Source organism: Bombus flavifrons, chromosome 18, assembly GCF_040668555.2.
Source record: "Bombus flavifrons isolate JBK064 chromosome 18, iyBomFlav1_principal, whole genome shotgun sequence".
NCBI lineage: Eukaryota > Metazoa > Arthropoda > Insecta > Hymenoptera > Apidae > Bombus > Bombus flavifrons.
Genome location: NC_138459.1, coordinates 3,514,571 through 3,540,051, shown reverse-complemented (window position 1 = coordinate 3,540,051; position 25,481 = coordinate 3,514,571). Strand labels below are relative to the sequence as shown.

General features: G+C 43.4%; 2 long non-coding RNA genes across 4 annotated transcripts in view; both read right to left on the bottom strand.

Annotated features, from left to right (window-relative positions):
- The window catches only part of LOC138189043 (uncharacterized), a 73,136-nt gene that overhangs the window by 43,264 nt on the left and 4,391 nt on the right, over positions 1 to 25,481 (bottom strand). The window contains exons 4-5 of one of the 3 annotated variants that reach the window (XR_011175823.1): positions 22,685 to 23,701; positions 19,955 to 19,968 (exon numbers count right to left, since the gene is read on the bottom strand). The exons of the other annotated variants lie outside the window; for them this stretch is intronic. This is a non-coding gene — a long non-coding RNA (uncharacterized LOC138189043). Of the gene's footprint in view, positions 1 to 19,954; positions 19,969 to 22,684; positions 23,702 to 25,481 lie in introns of those variants that run through there. 3 annotated transcript variants of the gene reach the window in all.
- Positions 20,857 to 22,334, bottom strand: LOC138189056 (uncharacterized). The gene is made up of 2 exons (XR_011175843.1): positions 22,113 to 22,334; positions 20,857 to 21,935 (listed from the first exon to the last, which is right to left on the bottom strand). It is a non-coding gene; the product is annotated as an uncharacterized LOC138189056 (long non-coding RNA).

Genomic DNA, 25,481 nt, shown 5'->3' with positions numbered 1-25,481 from the left:
TTTTCCACGATCCATTATATCATTCGTTTCCCTTCGCCCTCGCCACCCTGCTCGTGATCCTGCTTGGTCTCCGCGATGCCTGCCTCCGCAAGGGCAAAGAAAACATCGTGAATGTATTTTTCAATTTGGATCACTGCCAATCTCGAGAGCTACGAACGAATCAGAAAATCCTTTCCCGTTCCCGCCGTACGATACGCGCTGTACCTCGCTTTGACGAATCACCTTGGCACGCACTCGCCACACCATTTACATGTCCCACGAGGTTACGATAGTTCTCGCTCGAGTGCATGTAGGCAGATCTAATTGCGGGAGACAAATTCGAGATTGAAATGGCTGGATGGTGCCGTTAAAGGGGTAACGTCTCGATGTACTTGGCCGTACAAACTAATGGGAAAGTTTCACCGGGCAGTTGCTTTTAGCTGGCGGATCGGTATAATCTAAAATCATCTAATCTCTCCGTTTGTACTTGTGCAAGAGAAGTGCTCTCTCGCAGATTGTTCGATGAATCAATGGAAGCGACCGTAACGTTCAACCGTGGATTGGATTACTTTGCCGTAATACATATTCCTTGGTTGGCTCGGAAGTTGGGCTAAGTCTACCGCGGGGGAAAACTTCGCAACTGTGCCGCTTTCCAATTTGGTAGCTCGCCAGATTGGAAAGCAGCACCGCGCGCCACGGAACAAATGAAAATCTACGAACGTCAGCCGCATTAATATTATCGCCAAGGGGGATGATTTAGACTTTTTATAACGTGTCCTCATACCCATTCGTACGTACGTAGAGCAGAAGAGGGAGGAAGCAGGAGTTCGCCATCGGGTTTGACTTGGTGAGTTCAGATTCGAATTCCGTAGGAGCGCCGGATGCACGTAACGACGTCTTACCTACTCCATCCGGTACATACACCCTTCCTCTTATTTTTCTACCACCCACTCCTACCCACCCCTCCGATTCCAAAGTCCACCCAGAACATCGAACACGTGTTTCATCCCCGCTGATCTGCCCCTAACCATCTCATCCGAAGGCGTCGGATGTGGTCCCAGATGCTCTTACCCAGCCGTCGGTCGATCTCCTATTTTCTCAGCAGGGAATGCTAACTCAGTGCGAAGGGCGTGCGGAAAATCGAGGAAATTGTTTACTAATACCGGTTAGGTGGGATAAGCGCGTAAAGAATCTATACTGTATCTGTAAATCTTCCACATACTAGCGCTAGAACCGTTCTTTATTAAAGCTGACTTAACGGTGGCTCAACTACACGAAACTTGTTCACGTGAATACGTACAGATGCGGAGTATCGATTCTTTAACTTCTTTCTTTCGATTCTTTCTTTCAATTCTTTAATTTCTTTCAATTCTTTGCCGGTGTTCGGAGAGTCTGTGCAAACAAGACGCACGCGTGCAGAGTCCGCGCGTTTAAAGTTCTCGCGCTTGCAAGCTGCGCGTTTAAAATTCACGCGTGAAAAATCTCCGCCTGGGGATTCCACGCGAGCATGATCAGGTAACGTACACCTGACGCGACAAAGTACTTCGGCAAAATGCACGATACCTTGCTACACCAGCAAAGTCTGCGCGTTCGCTCGTGAAATATTGAACGAAACGAAACTTCGTTAACCGACGTTCGTTCTATCAAGTTTCGGCGATAGCAAATAATTTTGCAACGCGTTCGACCACGTTCCATAAAAGAGATACTCGCTACGAACGAACAAACGGCGCGATCGCGATAAAACTCGAAGGGAACAACCTGGAGATGATCAACGAGAGAACTGTTAATTGCTGCAGCCTAGAGACACGATACTCGGTGGCAGGGTGGACGGGAACGGTATTATCGAGGGATGGCCGAAAGCCCGATGGCGAGACTTTCTATGTTTGCCGTGTAACGGTTACCTCGTGTCGGATGGCCAGAGGCGCATAGATGTCGGTTAAATGGCGACACTAAAACGGAATGGGTCATTTGATTCGGAAACGATATCTCCCTTATGAGGGATCTACGTGTACCTATCCTGAGGCAACATGGGACCGGGCGATATTGTGAAAATATGCATATGGAGGGCCGTAGATTTGTAGCATACGATCACTTCGATCCGTTCTACCGAAGATTCATCGTCCACTTCTGGCCGTGCATTTTGATAATTCGCAACCGGTTCGATATCTCTAGCCAATTATCGTTATAATTACAGCAGGCGATTAAACAGAGTGAAAGCCGGCCATTAAACTATTTTATCGTTATTATACGATATCGTAAACGTTTCCTGACAAATCATCGAGATTAATTGAAACGTTCTGCTCGAATTACGATAATCTTCGCACGAGTTGCGCAAATTATTATCGCCAAATAGGTCGGATAGTTGTAAAAACGTTCAAGGAAAGGATACACGAGGACGATGGCGGTTGTTTAGCGACGTAATTCCGAGCAAAGTCCGCCCAATCTCATTCGAAGTAATCAGATTCAAATTTGTTACGGCTAAGTGTCCTAATCTAGATCGAGCCAGCCGATAGGTGACCGAGCTTACGTTCGTAGGCCGTATGTTGGCGCGAGAAATGCTCTTCCAGTGGAGTAATGCGGTGTTTATCGGGCCGTATCCCCATCCACCTTCCACGCTCGATCCGACCGCTTAGACCAAGAGGCTGCTCGTGATCCCCTGTACCGCTTCGGCTATCGTTGCCCCTTGCTGCAACTCGCTTACAATTTCCACCAGAAATTTCATATTCCAGCGAATTTCATCGTACTCCGCTTGAACGCTTGCCACGATCGTTTCCAACAATAATTATACATTCCAAATAAAATCTTTCTATATTATCACCAAATGGATACTCGATTTTCAAATGAAATTATAAGATTAAAGAATACACGGTAATTTTCAATAATCTGCAATTACAACGACAGTGGGATTATTCAGTGTCTCGAATGGGACATTTGCATACAAAAATAGCTGCGTTCGAGTGTTTCTTAATTGTATCGCCATCGATTAGCAGCTGGACGATTAAGAAACACGAAGTCCGATACAACCGTCTCGTCCCATAGCGGTAAATCGCGGATTCGCCAGTAAATTCGTTTCATCGACTCCGATAACACCGTGGCAGTTTTTGCGTGGCAAGCTTGAAAAGAGGATCTCTAAATCCGGATAAAAGACGCCGCGAACCGAGCAGATCGTGCGGCTTAACCAATTAATTGGCTGCCGCTTTTTTTCCGACTAGAATGGAGACTATAAAATCGACTCATTAGGGAACGCCTCGAGTTCCGATCGAGCGAGCTCATTAAAATCCCCGGCTCGAAGGATCCGGCGGAACTTCTGCAACACGTACAGCAACTTCGCCGCGTTAACCTTAATTTAATAAAACGACCCTTTATTTCCTCCAACGAGCGGATTAATACGCCTTCGATCGCGCAAAAATCTTACGAGAACTTCGGGCAAAAGTTGTTTCCTCGTGAATTACGCCACTCGTTCGAAAGCTACGGATTTATCAGGTCGAAAAGAAAAAAGAAACGGGAAACCTGAAAGCCTAACGCGCACGGAAACCATCTTAATTAGCAGGTTTTCATTTAAACGCGGTAGCTTACCGATTTATGGAAAAGGAACAGGCTCGTTGGCGTTGATCTGTGGCGAGTTTACGTGTCACGAGCCGATGGCAACGTGTGAATACGCTCTGTTTGCCTTTGCCGAGCGTGCCAACGTTTCAGGTAAATGAGACATAATCGTTGCCACGGTATATTGTAAAAATCAAGAGCCCGTAGCGAAAGGGATAAGGATGTACGACATGAAATCCTGCGCTAGCATCGAACATTTCCAACAGCGAGGAACAGACTAATGATCGTCCACGGCGTCAGTATGCGTACGAAAATGGCTTCCGTCTATCGTATAGATTATTATGGCCTGAATCTCGCCCAAGCGATACGGAAGCGATTGTTGCCACAGAAAGTAAGGAAAACGAATGGCGAACGACAAAACTGTATTCTGTAATTCCTCTCTTGCAACGTAAGGGTGAAAGTTTCATCGATTTCTTCTTTCTTCCATGTGTTTCCCAGCGCGTTTCAAGATATCGTGCTTTCTTCAGCGCAAAGATCTTCATCGTAGACGACAATAATCGTTCTTGTGCCACATCTTTAATCTTTTTACCAAAACGCACAGATTTAGAAATATTTATATCACATCGTTGTATCTACTTTTACAATTAGAATCTAATAATATTTATTTATTATTATTTATTATTGCTTAGTCCGTGCCTTTCGGTTTTACATTTGTTACGTCTATTTCTCTTCTTATATGTCTACCTCCCCTCTTTTCCACTCTATTCTATCGCACTACCTTGCTTATTCTACCTCTGAAAACTAAAAATTGGGAACCGTAAATGAGTAACTAACGACTGAAAACTATTGCAACTTTGGTCTTTAGCCTCCTTGCTGTGGCTCCTTCTTGTCGTTTGACCTTCTCTTCTCTATCGTTGCTCTCAGTTCTGCTAAACCTTCTCCAGTCTCGTTTAGCGTTTTTCCTATGTCCTTTGGTCCTCCCGTTATTTCATGTTCTTCTGTTACACGTCTTAGGTCTTCTTCTTTCCTTCTGCATAGTCTGCATCCTTTTCCCCCCTCTTCTTTCCAGTATTCCCTCGCTTTGGTCTCGTTTCCGCGTCTGAATCTCGCCGGTGCTCTTCTGCCCTTCCACTTCATCCTCCCTTCTAAGTACTTTGCTAATTTTTCTTTGGCTATGTTTCTGCGGTGTATATTATACTTGGATTCCCTTATCCTTTCCCCCCTCTCTTCTGTTTCTCTCTTTCTTCTTTCTTCTGTAATTTGGTCCGCCGTCATCCTTTCTTGCTCCTCTCCTGCTTCTATCCGCGTCCCTCCTTTTCTCAATTCTTCTAGTCCCTTCTTCCTCTTTCTTGCTCTTTCCCTTCCTGACCATTCGCCCATTCTCCCTCTCTTTCCTTTATACACTCCTTTACTAATTCCTCTTTTGATTCTAGGGCTTTCTCTCCGTACCTCGCTGCTCTTTTTAACGCTTTTTCTTTCGTTTCTATTAATTTGCATTCCTCTACCAGTATATAATTTGGTAGAATCTAATAATAAGTACGACAATTATACAATGGTCGCAACGTATGCGGCGGTAGCAAAACTTTCTCGCGATAATTTCCATCAAAAAGAACCTACTGGCTAACCTAAGCAACCTAAGCACGCAGAATAAAACTATACTCTACAAGACGATAATAAAACCTGTCTGGACCTACGGAATCCAACTATGGGGTACAGCAAGTAATTCCAACATTGAAATACTTCGACGCTTCCAATCGAAAACGCTAAGATCGCTAATAGATGGTATGTTACCAATGAAGCAATACATCGCGACGTCGAGATAGCCACGGTAAAAGAAGAAATAACAAAATATGGTAATAGATATACCAAAAGAGTTAACAAAACCCCCTAATTACTAAATTAATTAATACGTCGGACCAGATCCGCAGGCTAAGGAAGCACTATCCGTTAGACCTAAGCGCTAGATTCAACTAGATATTTCTAACAAGTAATATTATTATTTATAAATTATACTTATTTATAAATTATGCTTACTTATAATAAGCGTATAATAAGAGTATTAACTTATTATAAATAATTAGCCATGTGGTTGCATCACGCCAGAGAAACTTACCCAAAATTGCAAAGTACTTCTAAATAAAAAGAAAAGAACCTACGAATTCTCGAACAAGTACGCAACGTTTTCTCAAATATCAGCGAAGAATAAACCTTTAAATCTTTGGCGATAATCTCTGACGATAACAACACCTAAATATAAGGAAGGGCGAGCAGTTGCTTCGCGCGGTGTCCAAAAAATCTGCCTATGAAAGCGATATCATCGCGTATTGGTATTTATAGGGCTAGACCTGAGCCGTCACCCTCTTACGCGCAAATACCTGAAGAGGGAGCAGTCAGAGGGCGAATTCTCGTGATCTCTTCGCGTACGATTCCCTGGACGGCCTTTCGGTCCGAGCCGGGTCTGGTCTGGAACGCGTAACACGCATTTTTATCAAACGTTACGAGCACTGAAACGAGCCGGATGAAAACCAATATCTTACTCCCGCATGGGAATTCGCCGCCGCTACTCGCGCACTGTTTCCCGACTATATTCGATCCCTTGTTTACATACGTTCGCTGATCTTACGGCCTTCGATCGCAACCTTTCTTCAACGTCTCGGCGTCTGTACCTTTGTAAGGGACGATATTCGCGTAGTCCTAATACGAACTACCCATCGAATGGCCCCAAGTTTGAATGGAGTTCGAATGCCTTTCATATCCAATGAATCTCCACGTTTCGAATAGAAAGTGATATCTCGGATAGGTACTACTTTCCTTCGGTGATACGGTAAATTTCACGTACCTGGTGACAGTCTGAGGCAATTAATTACACGGAGAATCTCTGATTCTCGTGATTAAGGATTCTCGAAAGTCAATGTTGTTTCTAGACAGATGTCACGTTACTCTCTGGCTGTGGATATTTATGCAAATTTATATTTTCATGGGTAAAGTCGAGGAAAGGAGATTCAAGTAGGAATTTGTTTCATCTTGCAAGTATATCGTATAAAACTAACTATACTTGGAATCTCTTATACGTATCGTATTATTATCGTCCGTCTTTTATTATTACATTTTCATCGTTTTATCGTATCGCTAGTTATTTTCTCCAATGTTTAACAAAGTAAATTCCACCATATGTAAGTACACGTATAACTTCGATCGCTGTCCGCAGCTTCATCTATCAGCGATGAACTTCGTAACCTATGTTCACGGACACGGAAATCTCACTATACATATTGTAAATCGGCTATAGTACGTGGATATCTTCAATATAATTAAATATATATGTTTGGGAAAAGAAAGTAATTTTGCATTGAGCTGAGTTATTCGCCTTGTTCGCTCAGGTTTCGCGTGATCCGCCGGTCATAAACCGAACTTGGCGATGTAAGATCGTGTAACGCATAATACGCGGCTGTCGCATAATTCCTCGGCGAGAGAGGCTATCTCATTCTGTATGCGAGAATTCTGTGTCCGGGAGAGATTCGAGATCCTCCGGAGAACGAAGTGAAATAAGAAGAGGGTACTCGGTTGCAATAAAACATTTTACATCTGTCACGTCGGGGCAATTTAGTTAAAGCGTACGAGGGGTTGAAGGTGACCATCACCGGGGGTAGCAGGCACGTGAGTTCATATAAAAAGTTTCTAATCTTAAGCCTGCGGGCGAGAAAGAGGAAGAGAAAGGACAAGAGGGACGCGATAAAACCAACTCTTGTAACGTCCCCTCAGATACATATTAACCCTTATTGCGCCCTTACGAAGCAGAGGATGCCGTTTTCAGAATATGTAAACGACCATTCGAACAACTCCGAAATCTCTGTTTCCGTGTCCTTCTCTGGATTTCGTTGCAGCAACCCTATCAAAATCTCATCCTACTTGTTTCGTTCAAACTTTTATTCCTTTGTTTTCTTAGTCTTTTCATCGTTACAGCGCGTTACGCGTAGAGAATAGAACTTAGAGATTTGTTTCATCCCCTAAATCTTACAACAGATACCATACTTTGGATATTTTCTATATTTTTATACAGGGTGGTTGGTAACTGGTGGTACAAGCGGAAAGGGAGTGATTCTAGGCGAAAAAAGAAGTGGAAAATATAGAATAAAAATTGTTCGTTCGAGGCTTTGTTTTCGAGAAAATCGACTTTGAATTTTAGCTCGGTACGCGTCCACTTTATCGCGTCTCGTTAGAAAGGACCTCACTGTAGATCGTTGTCTCGATCGACGTTATTTTTTAAATTTTTAAAATTTTCAAATTTTTAAATTTTTAAATTTTCAAATTTTTAAATTTTTGAATTTTTAAATTTTTAAATTTTTAAATTTTTGAATTTTTGAATTTTTGAATTTTTGAATTTTTAAATTTTTAAATTTTTAAATTTTTATTCTATATTTTCGACTTCTTTCTTCGCGTAGAATCACCCCCTTTCCGCTTGTACCACCAGTTACCAACCACCCTGTATATTCAGCGCATCCTGTACTTTTTTTGCATCGTCAGATTCTTCGTAAACGTATCAACAAGCGCGGTATAATTGCAAGGAAATAGAAATGGGGTTGATCCGGACTGATGAAATATGGAACGCGTCGTTCGAATTTCGTAACGGTATCCGGACACATTTAGTGGAAAAATGGTGGGACAAAAATCGCGAGAAAGCACGGGCAAAGTATCGATTTAATATTTTTAGAGGCTTATGGTAACTAACGGCCACGGAACTGTAACGTGCGCGAGCTTTCTCAAAGTATTCAATAATTTTCGCACGTCTTTTTGAAATCGTCTGGCGGCAAGCAGAGGGAAAGAGGGTTTCCCTCTTTACAGATATATAGGTATCTCCACACAGCAAAGCGTAAGCCCGCACCGACGCCGGGATTTAAACTCAAGCGTGGAAAGCTTATACAAAGCTCCAAATTTATTGGATGGAAATCCTCTCGGCATAAGCGTGCAAGTTCCCTACAGGGGGCAAAGTTGCTCGGTTGGATTAACACTTTCCTATTTTCTACTCAATGCTCCACCATTCCAGCTAAACTTCCCCGTCTTTCCACTTATTCATTTTCTCGGATTTTTCTTGTCGAGTTGCTCCCGAATCGCGTTTTTTCCCGTTTCTCCTAATCCGTAGAACGTGGTGGGACAACAATGCAAATATTTCTCCTTTGACCGCTATATTTTAACATTCAACGATAGCATTGTTTCGTTGGCGGTATGAAAAGACAACGAAACTCGCGTTCTCCATCAACATTTGATCTTTTCGCTCGTAATATCGAGTCGCACTTATTATTTGCTTTAATAAAGGCAGATTATATTTCTAAGTTTGTCTTGAACCGCAGTTTGCTTCCAATTCTTCCGACTGAGAATAAACAAATACAAATTGTACGTAATTTTTATTTATGATATTTTATATTTCCAATAATGTTACCTATAAAATTAACCGCCGAAATTCCATTCTTTTTGCGATATATTTTCAAACTGGCCGACGCTCCAAACTAAGCACACAGAATAAAATTACCCTCTAATAAGACCGTAATAAAACCTGTCTGAACCTACGGAATCCAACTATGGCGAACTGCAAGTAATTCCAACATCGAAATACTTTGACGCTTGCGATCGAAAACGCTAAGATCCATTACAAATGCACCCTGGTATGTCACCAACGAACTAATACATCGCGGCCTCGAGATACCCACAGTCAAAGAGGAAATAGGAAAATATAGCGACAGATATAGCAAAAGAGTCAAGAAACATCGAAAGCCCCCAATTACTGGACTACTTGATACGTCGGACCAGATCCGCAGGCTGAAGAGACACTACCCGCTAGACTTAAACTCTAGATTCAATTAGTTATCTTATAAATTGTACTTGTCTATAATAAGTATTAACTTATTATAAATAATTAGCCATGTCACTGCGCCACGCCAGAAAAGATTACTGAAAATTCTCGATGCGAGAATTGATCGTAAATTTTAATAAATAAAAAAAAAATATTTTCAAAGTAAAACCTGTCCTTATAATCAACCAACAATATTCACCGACTGTTCTGACAGTTGCGAAGCTGAATGAGAAACGAATAAACAAGGTCTACGAGAAAGTTTCGCTCGCACAATTATCGCGGTAACGGTACGTTTAGGAAGGACCGTTCTTTTGACCCGGTGGACCTCCAACCTCGTCTACGGATTTGCTTTCGGTACAAAAATGTATCGTCTGCTGAAACTTCCCTGGCAGGATTTGTCCGAAGCGTGGCCAGAACACGAGCTTTTCTACCGAGGAAATACTGGCCTGAAGGGGCGGGGGGATAACGCAGACAGTGGCCGCCGACGGCAAACAGCCAGTAACCTGGAGAAAATAGCATTCCGCGTGAAAGATATCCGGTCGGAAAATTGTTTACAATTTTTAAACGCAAATGTCACACCTTCGCGCGCTGCATAATTCTTTCTTCTTTTTTTTTTTTCTATTTTTTATTGCTATTGCTGCTGACCGTTGCAGTCAGCGATAGGACGTTTTAACGTACTTTGAATGTTTAATCCCCTTTCATCGATATCGAAGATAAATCGTTGTAAAAAGTTGAAATTGAAAATTATTTAGGTCAACGGTTAAAGTGGTATTTGTAAAGCATTTAACGTAACGACGGTTTCAGTGAAATTTCCGGAAGAATCTTCGATCGAATGTTCCATTTCTTGGGCCATCTACGCGGCGAATAATGGAGGAAACCATTCATAAAATTCATCAACTCTTATAGAAGGAAAAAGTCAAAAGCAAGGAGAATCCTGAAAGAAACTCGAAGGATCTGGAAGGTCTGGAGCGAGCTAGTGGGCGGAGATAATGGGAGTCTTGAAATTGGATTATCAATCTCCGTGACTCCTCGACCTCTTGCGCAGGTATTCCCCTTTCGTCTTTAGAATTAAGATCAACCCGGCTTTTTCCAACGACCGCCCCGCTTCCCAACGTTTCCAACTTCCGTACGAAACCCACGAACAACATTATCAACCATGGCCACGATCAAACAAAATAAAACTATTAATCCTTCAGGTCAAGCAAATTCGAAAGAATCAACTTTCCACTGTCGAACAACATCCCACGGTGAAACGGACAAATACTGTTAACCCTAGAGATCAAATAAATTCGGAAGAATCGATCTCTGATTACCCGACAACCTTCGCATTAAATGTACGCGTAAGAACAAGAAATTTTCCATCTTGAACCATCGAGGGGCCAGTTTTTCGCGTTACTCGCGGCCACTCGCGACTCTCTCGTAACCTAATCCCTTTTATTCGCCATAAGCGAGGCGGTGCGTGTCGGACCACGGTCCCCTTCACCTTTCTCCCCTGGCTGTTTCTTTCCGAAAAGAAAAAAGGAACGGCGTGGCATTTATGGAGTTAACATTTCTAAAACTCGCCGGTTGCCCGGCTCCGGCTGAAAGAGGAGCGCGCACGAGGACAGGAGGGAAGAGGGCCGAAGCAAGAGGGAGGTGGAGAAGCAAAAAAGATAGAAGCGCCGGAGCGAGTTCGGTGGACGGGGGTAATGGCAGTCTTGGAATTGCGTTATCAATCTCCGGACCCCTCGGCCCCTCGGCAACCCCCTTGCCGCCCTACGGCCACTACCGTAGACTCCATTCCATTCCATTCCACCCCTTCTCTGCACTGAAACCATCCTAGAAACTCACCCAACCATCCCCCTTTCCCATGCCGGGGAAAACCCCCCGTCAAACATGGGGCTTCCGGCAATGCTGGCGCGCAAGCCCCGTCCCCACTTCCACCCCCGGCGCATGACGCTCTCTATTCCCTTCGATGTATATGCATGACACCCACACACTTAAACCGGCGTCTTTTTACCGCCAACTCTCTTTCCCTCTTTCTTTCTCTTCCTATTCTACCCTCTTTCTCCCAGCACCCTTATTGCGTTTTATATTTTAACCGGTCGTTTCTAGTTTCCAATTGCACGGTTTTCTTGCGTTTCGTTAAATACCCTTGATCAAGACTCTGCCACTCGAATCGCCCAATGAATTTGTCCTTCTCTTTTTACGTTTCTTCTTTGCTTTACGCGAGCTTGTTGCGGCGAGGAACGAGGTTCCTAAGGTCTTCGTTATCGTAGGTTATTAAGGAATGGATGGAGTTGCGAGCTTTGAGAGATCGTTCCGACCTCAATATCATTCTGCTGGAAGTATTTTCGAAAAGGTTTGTAAAATAGGGTGCTCGGAAGGGCGATGAGTGGTAAACGTCTATTTCCTTCGTTCAGACACGGGTACCGTGTCGGTGTAGTAATGGGGCGAAGAGGCAGCAGTTGGGCACACGGAAGCACCATTATCTGTTGTAGTATTAGTCTCGATCTGATAGCGGCCACATTGATTCCCCTGATCAACGTTTGCCGAGGAAACGAAATCTTTGCGAATGGGTGGTCAGAGTCACCCAAGGTGTTTAATTGTAATTTTCGTTATCTAACGTATTCTATAAACACGAGCTTCCTCCGACTACGAATACGCTAGGATTTCCCTCAATTTCAAACGGAACGGAAAAATCGTGCCTTGATCGTCCGTTTGAAAATTCTTGGAGAATCTTGGCGATGTCGTTTACAGGATATCGAGAGGCAATTACCACGGGGAAGGAAATCAAGAAGGGGCGTCGATAAATGGCTCGTGATGGCGTTGACGAATTGGAAAGGAATCAGAGGAATCGGAAGGAGTTGGGAACCGAGAATCACACGATACGATCGAATTGCGAGCGAGATAAAGGTGAGTCTATCGTGGTGAGTGGCAGTAAGTAATGCTATCGGCGTGCTGGCATGCAAGGAAGAAGACAAAATGGCGCTGGGTGAAAGGACGGACGACAAGAGGCAAAAGGGCGGTTTTCCTATACGTTCACGAAATGCCGCGACCGGGCTACCGACTTGATAGCGTATCGCTTTCCACGGACCCAAAGGTTACCGAATCGTTTCGAGACTATCTTAATGGTTGGATAGATCGTTTGATACTATGGGTGAGTCGTAAAGGCTATTGCTCTGCGCCCTCCGCCCTCTCCTCTTCGCCTCCGCGTCTTTTCAACCCCTCTGCGTAGCCTTCGACCAGAGGAGAAAGCTGGCTTAGGGCCACCCGTACGTTCCTCGTCCCTCCCGTTTCTATACGCACCTCGTTTATACTTAGCCAACGTCGACGTTGAACGCCTCTTAAGTCGATCGAGAATCGTCGCCGGCTAATTAATTGCCGGGAATTGGTCTAATTGCTCCTTAAGAACTCGGACACGGCGTAGTAGTTTCTACCGTGGATTTATCGCATTTCTTTCGGGGTCGTTCGATAACGAAAACTGATATTAAATCGATCGTTTCTAGACGCCGTTCTATACAAGAACCGACTGCCCTATACACTGAAGATATTACTACTATTACTATTGCAGATGATACACATACAACTTATTGAGCTTTTGAGCATACTGAAGCAGGATACCTCATAGCATCGTTGTGCGGCCAGTAATATACACGCTATACACTGAAGATGTTACTGCTATTACCGAGGCCCCGATATTTAGATCTGCAGATGATACACATAAACTTATTGAGCTTTTGAGCATATTGAAGCAGGTATACCTCATAGCATCGTTGTGGGCCAGTATAATATACACGCTATACACTGAAGATATTACTGCTATTACCGAGGCCCCGATATTTAGATCTGCAGATGATACACATAAACTTATTGAGCTTTTGAGCATATTGAAGCAGGTATACCTCATAGCATCGTTGTGAGCCAGTATAATATACACGCTATACACTGCAGATATTACTGCTATTACCGAAGCCCTGATATTTAGATCTGCAGATAATACACATACAACTTATTGAGCTTTTGAGCATATTGAAGCAGGTATACCTCATAGCATCGTTGTGGGCCAGTATAATATACACGATATACACTGTAGATATTACTGCTATTACCGAGGCCCCGATATTTAGATCTGCAGATGATACACATAAACTTATTGAGCTTTTGAGCATATTGAAGCAGGTATACCTCATAGCATCGTTGTGGGCCAGTATAATATACACGCTATACACTGAAGATATTACTACTATTACCGAGGCCCCGATATTTAGATCTGCAGATGATACACATACAAGAAGCGACTGTTGCTTCTAATTGTCAAGAAAACGATGGATCGGTAAAAATCTCGCGCTCCTACAGAGAAATAAGCGATGTAAGAAGCTGTAAAAATGATATGCTGTACCTCGTAATATGAAATATTCGTCTCTTTTAATTTAATTCGAAGATTGTGAACGAAATGATATTTCTTAAAAGTTTCAATAACTTCCTGACATTGTTCGAGGCTTATCGCAGTCTCTGCAAGTGTTCCAATATGCATGCACAGGAACGAATGTACATTAAAAAGTTTCCTTGAACGTCTTCAGAGTATATAACCGTGTCTAACAATTATATTCTCCTTTTTAACAGAATTTCTATTTCATTTATACGGTATTGCTAAACCAAGGACGGAATTCAAAAGTATATGTCGCGAAAGTCTTATAAATATGTAATTCCTAGCAATAAAAGAGACAACGATGGAGCGTGCTACTCGAGCCGACGAAATCGCAGGGATGAAAACGATAAAGCGTAATACCGCAGAGGGTGCGCACGTGGGTGGGCCGAGTGTTCGTTATTCCGGCATAAAAACGAGAATCAACGAAAATCATTTGGCCCGTTAATGTTCCGTTAATCGATTGTCCATAATTGCGCGCCATTCGCGGTTCTTATCTTTGTAAATATTTCGAAATTTTCACCAATCGGTTCCCTGCTAATATTTTACGCGATTTCCACGCAGCGTATTCAAAGGCGTTAACAATAATTAAAAATTATGTTTACGAGGCCGGCTTAGTTTGCCAGCCGCAGCCTGTGTCGTTAAAAATATTCGAAAAATCGATCCGGAGTGGCGTAACCTCGGTCAGACGCCGCCTTTCGGCACGGCTCGAAGACGCTTTTATTTTATCTCGTCTTTTCCTCTTCTTTCGTGATCGCAAACAAGAAACGAGAATCGAGTAGCAGAGTATATCTGGTGAAAAATACGAGTGAAACTCCCGGCGTTGTTTCCAACGGGAGGAACCGGGTATTGAAACTAATTAATATCATTCTCCCCTCTTTTACAGTGACGTTTATACGCTCGGAACAATGCGAGCGGCGTGTAACTTAATTAAGGCAACGACGCGAACCTGACCGTGGCTTTGCGGCTACCGTTTCCCTATATCCGGTTCGCGCATTATTATCTAGTCCGCTCTCTCGCGCTCTTTCGCAAGCCGTGCGAAATGCCGCAACGCCCGCCGCCGCCACCGCCGCCGAGAATTGTATTTGTTGCGCGTCGCGTACATTTAACCGCGCTCTGTCTTCCGTTTCCCGAGGAAATGGTCGAACGTTCATAGAGACGCCGTACGAGATTAACGGAACGAAATTAGCCATTCATTATGTCAGGACGTATTTAAAATCTATCTGAATCGAGCTACCAATAATTCACCATCTTCCTTTCCCATAAAAAACTTCCTAGAACAGCGCGTCCAATTTAGAAAAAAAATTACCGTGGGTGTAATAGCGTCGTATATTACAAGTAGCGACATCCACGGCTTGGAAACAGAGTTTACAATCGTTTAGAGGCGGAGGAATTGCGAGGCGCGATAAATCAGCGACGAAAAGGCTCGATCGAATCGCTCGATAACGATCCACACGAACGACCTTCTCGACAAGCGTGGATGACTTCACCTAAAAATCCGACCGGAGGCAGATCTGCGCCACTCCAGTTGTATTATACCACGGACCAAGCCTATCATCGACCGAAATCAACCCGGGGATGGACAGAGAGCTGCACAGTTGGTCTCGGTTGACCAGAGCAGGCGACAGACGAAATCGTAAAACGCGTTTATTTGGCCGCGTGGTTTCGCTGATCGTGGAACGCCGCAGCGTCGGCAAGCTGGCTATGAGACACAGGACGTTAAAACGTCAGATGTCTGATAGGTAGCTGGTACGGCAGTGCGCATAACTGCCTGATTAAAAGCAACGACTTCAACGTAAATGAAATTTATAGCCAATCACGAAGCCACCTATTTTACGCCGTCGACCTGTACACGCAAGAGAAGAGAGAGAGTCTCGCCGACAGAGTCTTTGCTCTTCCTCTCTTTTTCAATCTTTCGGTAGTCGCTTTTCGCTCCCTCTCTCTCCTACCTACTTTCTCTTTCACATACACTCATTCTCTGTTTGCTCCTCGCTTCTTCTTTCCCGCCCCTGTCATTCAAAAAGGTGTCAACGACAATCGCTTTTACGAGATACTTATTAATTGTTACTGCGCTTTTACGACCACATAAAAGCGCGGTCTACGACCGTTTGAGTGGGCACGACGGTGTAAGGGGGATTCCCCCGCTGGATTATTGCCTCCGATGAGGCTATACGACGTACATATAGCTATACAGCACCGCACCGACCGTCTCCTTGTTGATTCGAAGACGGGAAAACAATATAACGACCGAGGAAGATACGTGTACCCTGAATCGAGCAAAAGAAAGCCAACGAGTCCGGGCAACCAGTTTTCGTCATTTTCGACGCCGAATTTCGCACCACCTGTTTTCTTTTTAATCTTCGTTCGTTACTTTTTTCACAGATCGACTGGATCGTTCGACGAATCGGTAGCCCAAGTATTTCTCCATCGCTTCGATGTTTCGCGAAGAATAAAAGGATGGAACAGACGAGTATCAGGATTTCTTGCCTATTGACGGAGTTATCGCAGCTTTCCTGCGGTGTATTTATGCATTCCGAAGGTAATTAGAAAACCATAAGCCAGCTGTGACTTTCGTTCGACCAGCAAATAGCGGAATTCCGATGAAGGGCTCTAGAAACGTTTACCTCGCTGGCACAACAGCTTGCGGTGTTACATATGCGGCAGGGGCCGGTGAAGAGCACGGCTTTAATGCTCCTCGAACTATCGATCTACCAAGCACCGTCTACAAACTACGAGCATTTCCAACGAAATAGATTGGCGCTACAGAAATAATAGTTACACAAGCGACAGATACTTCGATTTGTCTAGCAAGCTACGCGTCTATTTTTATCGCAGGTTCACGCAAAGACAATGTATGTGAAACCTTGAGTAGCTCGTCTCATGGGCTTTGTTCACCGTCTTTATCCATGAGAAGTGTTTCTAACACCGTTATATAGAAAATAATTGACTGACATCTTGTATAATAAAGGGTAAAGGACTCGTGGGGAAATGGGTTCATTTTCACTAGCGTTTCCTTCCTTACTTCGGTGTTGCCGAATAATGTAGACGATATTACGTTTTAAAATGATGTCGCCACTATTTTCTGAGTTTGAAAATAATATAAGCGCTATTTTCTAGGTTTTCCATGTCTCAGATTACACTGGGAACTATAGGCATCAAAGCAATTATCGAAGGCCACAGATAAAAACATGATAAGTCAGATTTCCTGCCATTTGCAGGAGAAAAACGAATTCACGCGAAGAATCTATTATTTTTCTAAACGGTTTTCATCTTCTAAAACACTGAAACATATCGACGACGTTAGCTACGCATGCTAGACAACTACGATTAAAGTAACATCATTCGTTTCTTACAAAACATCACGTACTCATTCTCTATTTTCAAAAAGCTCGCGTCTTAAAATCTACCAGGTTAATGCACGTGAAATTCTTCTTTTCAGACGTCTAACGATACAGAGATCAGAAAATCGAGGAACATCGACTCGTCGTATTTCCGCTGTCTTCGATCGTAAAAATAGGAAACCAAGCCTTCGAACGAAGAGATGGAAGAAAGAGGAAACCAAGCCTTCGAACGTAGAGATGGAAGAAAGAGGAAACGACAAACGGAAGGGTGCGCGTGTCGAAAGGGCGAAACCACGAAGAGTCGCGAGTGTCATGGTGTGCGACGGCGGAGGATGACAACGCGGTCCAAACTCTCCGAGCTTTGGACAACGACAACGAAGAGGCAACGCGGTAATGCGACGGTGCACGAGCAAAGGAGAGTTCTTCTCCTCCGCCACGGCTTATCTTCCTACTAAATCCAGCAATTTTAATACGCGTTTCTCGGCAATTTCCGTGCTACATGTTCCGCCGCCGACTTAGCACCCCTTCTGACTAGAATAGCTTCCAGCCGTTCCTTCTCTCTTTTTCTTCTCACCACACCCTCTTCCCTCGCCGATTTCTCCGCCCCTCGACGTCCTCCCCTTCTTTAAATAAACTTTATTTTTACGGTGCTATTTAAAGCAATTTCTGATTTCCCTTAATTCATTAGAACGCCGTTCCGTACAGCCCTCTTAATGCGCCACGAGCATTGCTAGCATTTCTCATTTCCCCTCACCGCTAATTGCCGCGCAATGTGCCCTGTTCCAAGTCAACATTCTGCAATTCCTTCGGATTTGATTTTTCACGAAGGGTGGAGAATCTCGTGACCCATCGGTGAATTTCAATTTGAACCCCGCTTCGAATAATTTTATGTCGCAGAGAATTGAAAGATCCGCTTCTTTTTCGTTCGATAGCTAGGATATTTTCCAGATTATTTTCCACGTTTAACCGTATGAAATTATTTGAAGAAAATTGTATTTCTTAATACGGTGCAGTCGAGAAGTTACGCATCTATATTTTCTAAATGTTAATTTCTCTCGCTATTTATTATATCATCGTTGTATTATCGTATTTCTTGTTATACGATTATTCCCGCGTAAAAGATTTACTTGCAGCAATTACAGTTGCAGGGAACTGTAATCAACAATTTTATCTTTACGCTTAATCGCTTAACCATTGTATAACGCTAAGGTCCAACGTCGTACTTCATTTATAATATCCCTTTAATTCGTTGATATAATATGTCGTTTCATTTATAATATTTCTCCATCAACTTTGAATGCTTTCCTCCCAACATCGTTGCTATGTTAAGAAATTCCAAGGGTTTGCTTAATATTATTTCGCCACCATTTCCGCATCTCAAGTACCACGACTACATTCTAAAATTCCGAAGTTTAGAGAAACCGCAGTATTTGGAATGTAAAAAACCATTGTTATTAAGAACTACTCTATCAACGCTAAATTATAAATTCGAAACTAAGCGAAACTAACTAAATTGGAACTAAGAGCAAGAACGCGGAGATTTCTGTGGCGATCACGCATACCAGGAATAGTCAGGCTATGGCAATAATCGGTGATAAAGATGTGGGTTAATAAACCGATCGAGGACCGATGGTGGCACCGTCGGAGCTTCGTACGGCGAGCAAACTTTCTTGCCGGGAAATTGAGTCGGATTTGAGTTATGGGAATGGCGGTCGTCCCTCGTGCAGGAATCGGCCCCGGTCTAGCGGCACCCCCGTGTCTATTTCGACCCTCCTCCGCCCGCAACACATCTATCGCCATTACCAGATCCAAGCAGGGAGGAAAACTTGTAAATAAAAAGGAGTAACGGTGACGTAACCTACGTTTCGTGGTTGTCGGGGGTACCAGCCGCACTTTCTATCGATCTGCAGGCCGCTAGGGTGTCAATAACAATCGATTATTGTTTCAGGAGTTGCTCGTAATAGGCTGGATGTCTTTATTTTTCTTCGTTTCCTCGTTTCGTGCGATAAAGTGCTACCCTCGTAGTAACTGGCTGCTACGTCGCGCGCAGAATTTCCTTCGTCTATTGCCAAGGAAACGATAAGCGAGTTGCCGCATAGGAACGATAATTTTCGACAAGAAAATGAAACTTAGTCGATTGGAAAACGCCGCTATCGATCATATCGCCGACGATACGATCTTTTCGTTTAACGCTAGACAAGTTCGTTTGTTCGAAAGAAATCGCAGAGTTAGTGGCAGATGGAAGGGAAGTTGGTTTGCGATGTAAAACGCTGGTTAAAATACCGAAGATTCTCGGATCGTCGAAGACTCGAAGAAGGCCACTCGGCGCAGATTCCCACGTTACATCGTCGCTCGATGCAATTTGTATCGGTAGCTGGAGATCGTTATACATTCATATGCCGAGCGAGGAGATTTAAACGCAGAGCGAGTTTCTACGTTGCAATAACTCGGGGCTTGCGAGGCAATTACTCTGTCCGGCCTTAACGGCCGCTAGTCTAAGATTAAAAGAGAAGAAGGAGATCCTGTCCGTTTCCCCTGTGCAAAGGTGGAACAAAGTGACGCGCCGTTGGCCGCAGGTAGGCGAGCAGATAAATATGATTTTTGTGTGAAACCGTGTGGAAGATGCGGGATTTGATCACCAGGGGTGGTCCCTGTGCTCGTACGTCACGCGATACTCTACCTTCTTTCTCTCCTTTGCTTTTCTGTCCTCTGACTCGTCCCTGTTCCTTTCTACCCCCACCCCATTTCTCAACAGCGGCAAGATCATCGAGACCCATGGACAACCAAAAGACATTCAAGGTCCCGTGATGTCGTTCGTCACTTTACCTCGAAAGGGGACCGAGACCTCCCTTTCTCCGCTCTCTACCCTTTGTCCATCCTGTCCCCTTTGTCTACCTTGCCTCCTCTTTCTCCAACGCGTCTTAATCTAGATATACCCAGCCTCTGACCTCTCCGTACCTTCTCTCGGTTAACAACTAATCCTATCTCTTACCTAAAACCTCCCCTCCTCTTCTCCGAGCTTCTGATACATCCCCTTTCTCTCCTGTCTCGCTCTCGCTCCGTGTCTCTCTGTTTGCCTGTCGTGCGAGAGAACATAGGACAGGAGGACCGACAGGTTTGTACGACAGGCTCGTTGTTTCGCCGTTAGGAGCCGAATTCTTTCTTGCCGATCTCGTTCCTTCAGCGGAGGGTATCACCGCTGTATTTACGAGTTACGAACGACTGGAAGCACGACGATCTTCTCGACTATCTGTTAATAGAGCCGTTCGTTCGATCCTAGTCGCGACGTTCCTATCGACTGCTTCGAGACGATTCGATTTCACGTACACGCGGCACCAAGATAATTTACACGTGCTTTTACGCTGCGATCGGTGCATCCTGTGGCGAAGGGGAAACGTAAGTCCCGACGTAGGTTCGCGGATTCGCTGGATTTTACGAGCCGATAGCGAGGACACGCGAGGAAAGTATAAAGGCGTTGAGTTACAGGCGATCGTAACGAGCCGATCCGCGTCAAAGTGGATTTATCGCGAAACCCACCGCACTCTCCAGCCTCTAATAGAGCGATAAACACGAATTCTCTCGGCCCTTGTCCGCTAATGGCGGCCGTATATATTCGTGAGCGCGTTGCCGGCTTTCGTTTATCCGGCGTTACGGGAGAGAAAAGAAGGATAATTAAGATGCAGTTAGAGAACGCCGTTTTCCCGTTACCTCTTGTCCTTCCTCTCTCTCTCTCTTTCTCTTTCTTTATTTCTTTCTCTCTTTGTGAGACAGTTGCGGGATAGTTTTCACAGAAACGCAAAGCGAGCATAGAAAGAACAGGAGAGAGACGAAGCCCTGGCCTGCGGCATAAAAATTTTAAACGAGGTCCAAGAGAGCCACTCTTCGGGAACTTTGTATCATCTATTGTTACTGGCCGACGTTGCTACGGCGATGCTCGCTCCGAGATTCGCGGAGATTTACGAAGCAACTATAAACATTGAGAAGATTACGGCCAGAGCTCATTTTAAGTTCTAACGAGCTCCCCTCGGCTCGGTGTCGCCGGCATTATCAAATAATTGAGAGATGTAACTCAGCGCTATCTTCGCTGCGCCCTCGTCTACCGTCTCCCCTAGTCTTGTCACTCTTTTCCACCAACGTCCAGACACCACCGAACCGTATCCATATCGAACCTTTTACTTTTACCAACCTCTAACATCCTCTACGATCTCTACGTATCTATCTTCGAAGAATTTTCCCCCCTCCGCTATCTATTTCCTTTTCTTTTGATATTTTGTTAAATATACCTACAATCTGTTCGGATCGAACTAATCCAACTATCTTGTTTCTATTCTTTGAGCAGAAGTATCTCGAGGTAGCTCAAAAATGTTACCTCCGGGGTATTGTTTGTACGTTTATCCTGAAAGAGTTTTCCAGCCAAACATGTGCAATAAAAGCTTCTTTTAATGTTTTACTAAACATACCTACAATTTGTTCGAATCAAACTAATCCAACTATCCTATTTTTATTCTTTGACCAGAAGTATCTGGAGGTAGCTCAAAAATGCTACCTCCACGGGAATCCATTGTACGTTTATCCTGAAAGAGTTTTCCCACTCAAACATGTGCAATGAAAGCTTCTTTTAATATTTTACTAAACATACCTACAATTTGTTCGAATCAAACTAATCCAACTATCCTATTTTTATTCTTTGACCAGAAGTATTTGGAGGTAGCTCAAAAATGTTACCTCCACGGTATTGTTTGTACGTTTATCCTGAAAGAGCTTTCCAGCCAAACGTGTGCAATAAAAGCTTCTTTTAATATTTTACTAAACATACCTACAAATTGTTCGAATCAAACTAATCCAACTATCTTATTTCTATTCTTTTCTTCTCATTCTTTGGCCAGAAGTATCTCGAGGTAGCTCAAAAATGCTACCTCCACGGTAATTATTCCTACGTTTATCCTGGAAGAGTTTTCCAGCCAAACGTGTGCAATAAAAGCTTCTTTTATACCTACAATTTGTTCGAATCAAACTAATCCAACTATTTTGTTTCTATTCTTTGACCAGAAGTATCTCGAGGTAGCTCAAAAATGCTACCTCCACGGTAATCCATTGTACGTTTATCCTGAAAGATTTTCCCACTCAAACGCGTGCAATAAAAGCTTCTTTTAATATTTTACTAAACATACCTACAAATTGTTCGAATCAAACTAATCCAACTATCTTATTTCTATTCTTTTCTTCTCATTCTTTGACCAGAAATATCTCGAGGTAGCTCAAAAATACTACCTCCACGGTAATCGTTTTTGTACGTTCATCCCGAAAGATTTTCCCACTGAAACGCGCGCAATAAAAATGTCTTTTAATAGGATTCCGATGCAAAGCAAGTAATTCGTTCGACTATCAAAATTAAAGTATAACAATCTTTTATTCCTATACCTTTGGTTTCTCTTTTTTCCTTAACCATAAGTAACTGGTTCTTAGAAATTCCCCGAGAGTTTTATTACAACCGTAACTATCCAGGGCTGGCGAGTAAAAAGTCGCAGGGGGCGAGGACACCGGGGGGCTTCGGACCGGGACTACACCTTTTGCTTGAATTCAGTGTAACGAAGATGCGGCATCCTCGTGGCGCTCCAACGAAATATAAACAAGATCCGCGCGCGGTTTAATGCCTGCCGTACGTCACGTGGAAAGATTAAACAGTTAATAAGAATAAGAGTCTTGGAGCGTGTTTCTCCCCCTTTATTCCACGAACGGGGTTTCTTTCCGTAGGTCGCCGCCACGGACAACGGAAGAGGAACAGAGAGCAGATGAGTAGGTGGAAGAGGGGGGACACTTGCACGGGTGGTTGGAGGGAAATGGCGGCCATCTTTCCCACGGGCTCTTCTCGAGAACCAATCGCCTTTCTCCAACGAGCATTAAGGCGGCAACTTCGGCTGAAGAATTGCCTCTGCCACGTTAGACACATTTTTCTCGCTTTTCCTTTATTCTCTTCTCTGGCTGCAGGAGTCCCGGGACTCTCGCATCTTCGTCGGTCCCGAGGCCAGCCGCCTTTCTTCTCTTCTTCCTCGTCGTTCCGTCTCGCTTCATCTTCGCCTCTTCCTGTACCATCTCCGCCGCGGCGTCGTCGTCGTCGTTTCGCATCTCTTATTTTCTTTGTTCACCCCACACCGTCGCTGCATCCCTCTTCCACTTATTCTTCGTCTTTCTCCTCTTTCTTTTCTTCCAATTTTTTTCCTCCCTTTCTTTCCCCTTTTTTCTTTTCTTCTTTTTTTTTTCTTTGCTTTACGTTCACCGTTACGTATACCTATAGCACAGAGGGGTATAATAGTGTTCATCCCTGAAGTGAGCTCCATCGAGCGGCAGGTGGCTGACCTTAATAACGCGCCACGCAACGTTTCACGGACCTCCGCTCTTCGCTCTTCTTAAGGGGCGAAAAGAAAATCGTGAGCGTGTCATCTACGAAACGTCAGATCTAAGATTTACTATGGCGACACGGTGTTGCGAATATACCGGCGCGGAGAAAGCTGATACGTGGACTCGTTTGGCGAAGGGTGAGAGCCCTGTCAGGTCAGAGTTTCCCTACTTCACGGCTATCTCCTGTGGGAAAGTTCCGACAATCGATCCGACTATTACTATGGATACGTTTCTACCGTGCCTAATAAACACCTCGTAATACGGTTGATCTAAACGTCGCTTAATGCGAATCAAGCTGTCACGTTGATCGAGCAACGTTATAGTCGCCTTTTGTCAAATATCATTTTATAGCGCCAACGAGAAACATCAGCAGCATGTATTGTTGAACGTATTCGCTTGTTTGGTAGGAAAGTGTCTTTGTTCGTTTAAGAGATCGTAAAACGAAATGTAACGACGAGGTCTAACGCCGAGGAAACGTATTAACCTTCTGCATTCAAACGTCTCTTGTCATTCGAGTCATTTTTTAAAGCAGATTCAACGAGCATCTACCGTTCGATGATCTACGATCGGCAATTAAGCGATTGCGGATTTTGTCGTTAGACGAATTAGTTACCAAGGCGATATTTCTACCGTGAAAAGTAATTTTAATTTTAATTAAATTATCTCTGAGCGATCGTTTTAAAATCAATGTAAAAATTGCTCACCTTCGGGTGTAATTTTTACACAGAAAAATGTACGGAGAGTAACGTTCGAACGTCCGTTTTGCGAAATAAAAATTGTATCTACGTAGTCAGGTTACAAAATTTGTTTTGTCGCCGGTTCCCTTTTTTCCGAAAAAGATAACGATGAAAAAGGCAATAACAAAAGGTTTGGCGACCAGTCGAACGATCAAATATAAAGGTAGAAAATGTTTTTGTTGACTTATACAGTGTGTACCGGGCAGCATACGTGTGGCTGCGGTGCTGATACGATGATATTCCGATACACAGCGGTTTTATTCGTTTTATGACTTCTTTCGCTACCACTGTAGAACATTTCCAATTCATGAACGAGTTTGCTGAGCCCGTAACGAACACCGTGTTACCGTAGATGGTCGAATGGCATTAGTTGAGGTTGTAAAGCGCACGATCGTGTACTCATTGTTAAAAGAACTTTTGCTTTCTAGGAGAACTATTTACGTACAAACGACAGATTAAATTGCTGTTTAATAATCGTAAACAATATCGAGCAATTGTTAATTGTGATTTTATCGCTAGGTTTGTTGGGTGAAAAATAGAAATGTTCCTTGAAAACTGTGGTAGCGGAATTTCCTCTTGTCTACGCTATTAAATTAAATTAATTAAGCGTTTCAATTATTAAATGTTTCCAGAAGAATCGCAGTGTAGTTTTAAATAACATCCAGCAATTGTTAATTGTGATTTTATTGGTAGGTTGATTGGATGAAAAATAGAAATGTTTCTTGAAAACTGTGATAGCGGAATTTCCTCTTGTCTACGCTATTAAATTAAATTAATTAAACGTTTCAATTATTAAATGCTTCTTCCAAAAGAATCGCAGTGTAGTTTTAAATAACATCCAGCAATTGTTAATTGTGATTTCATCGGTAGGTTTGTTGGGTGAAAAATAGAAATGTTTCTTGAAAACTGTGATAGCGGAATCTCCTCTTGTCTACGCTATTAAATTAAATTAATTAAACGTTTAAATTATTAAATGTTTCCAGAGGAATGGCAGTGTAGCTTTCAATAACATCCAGCAATTGTTAATTGTGATTTTATCGGTAGGTTTGTTGGGTGAAAAATAGAAATGTTTCTTGAAAACTGTGATAGCGGAATTTCCTCTTGTCTACGCTATTAAATTAAATTAATTAAACGTTTCAATTATTAAATGCTTCTTCCAGAAGAATCGCAGTGTAGTTTTAAATAACATCCAGCAATTGTTAATTGTGATTTTATCGGTAGGTTTG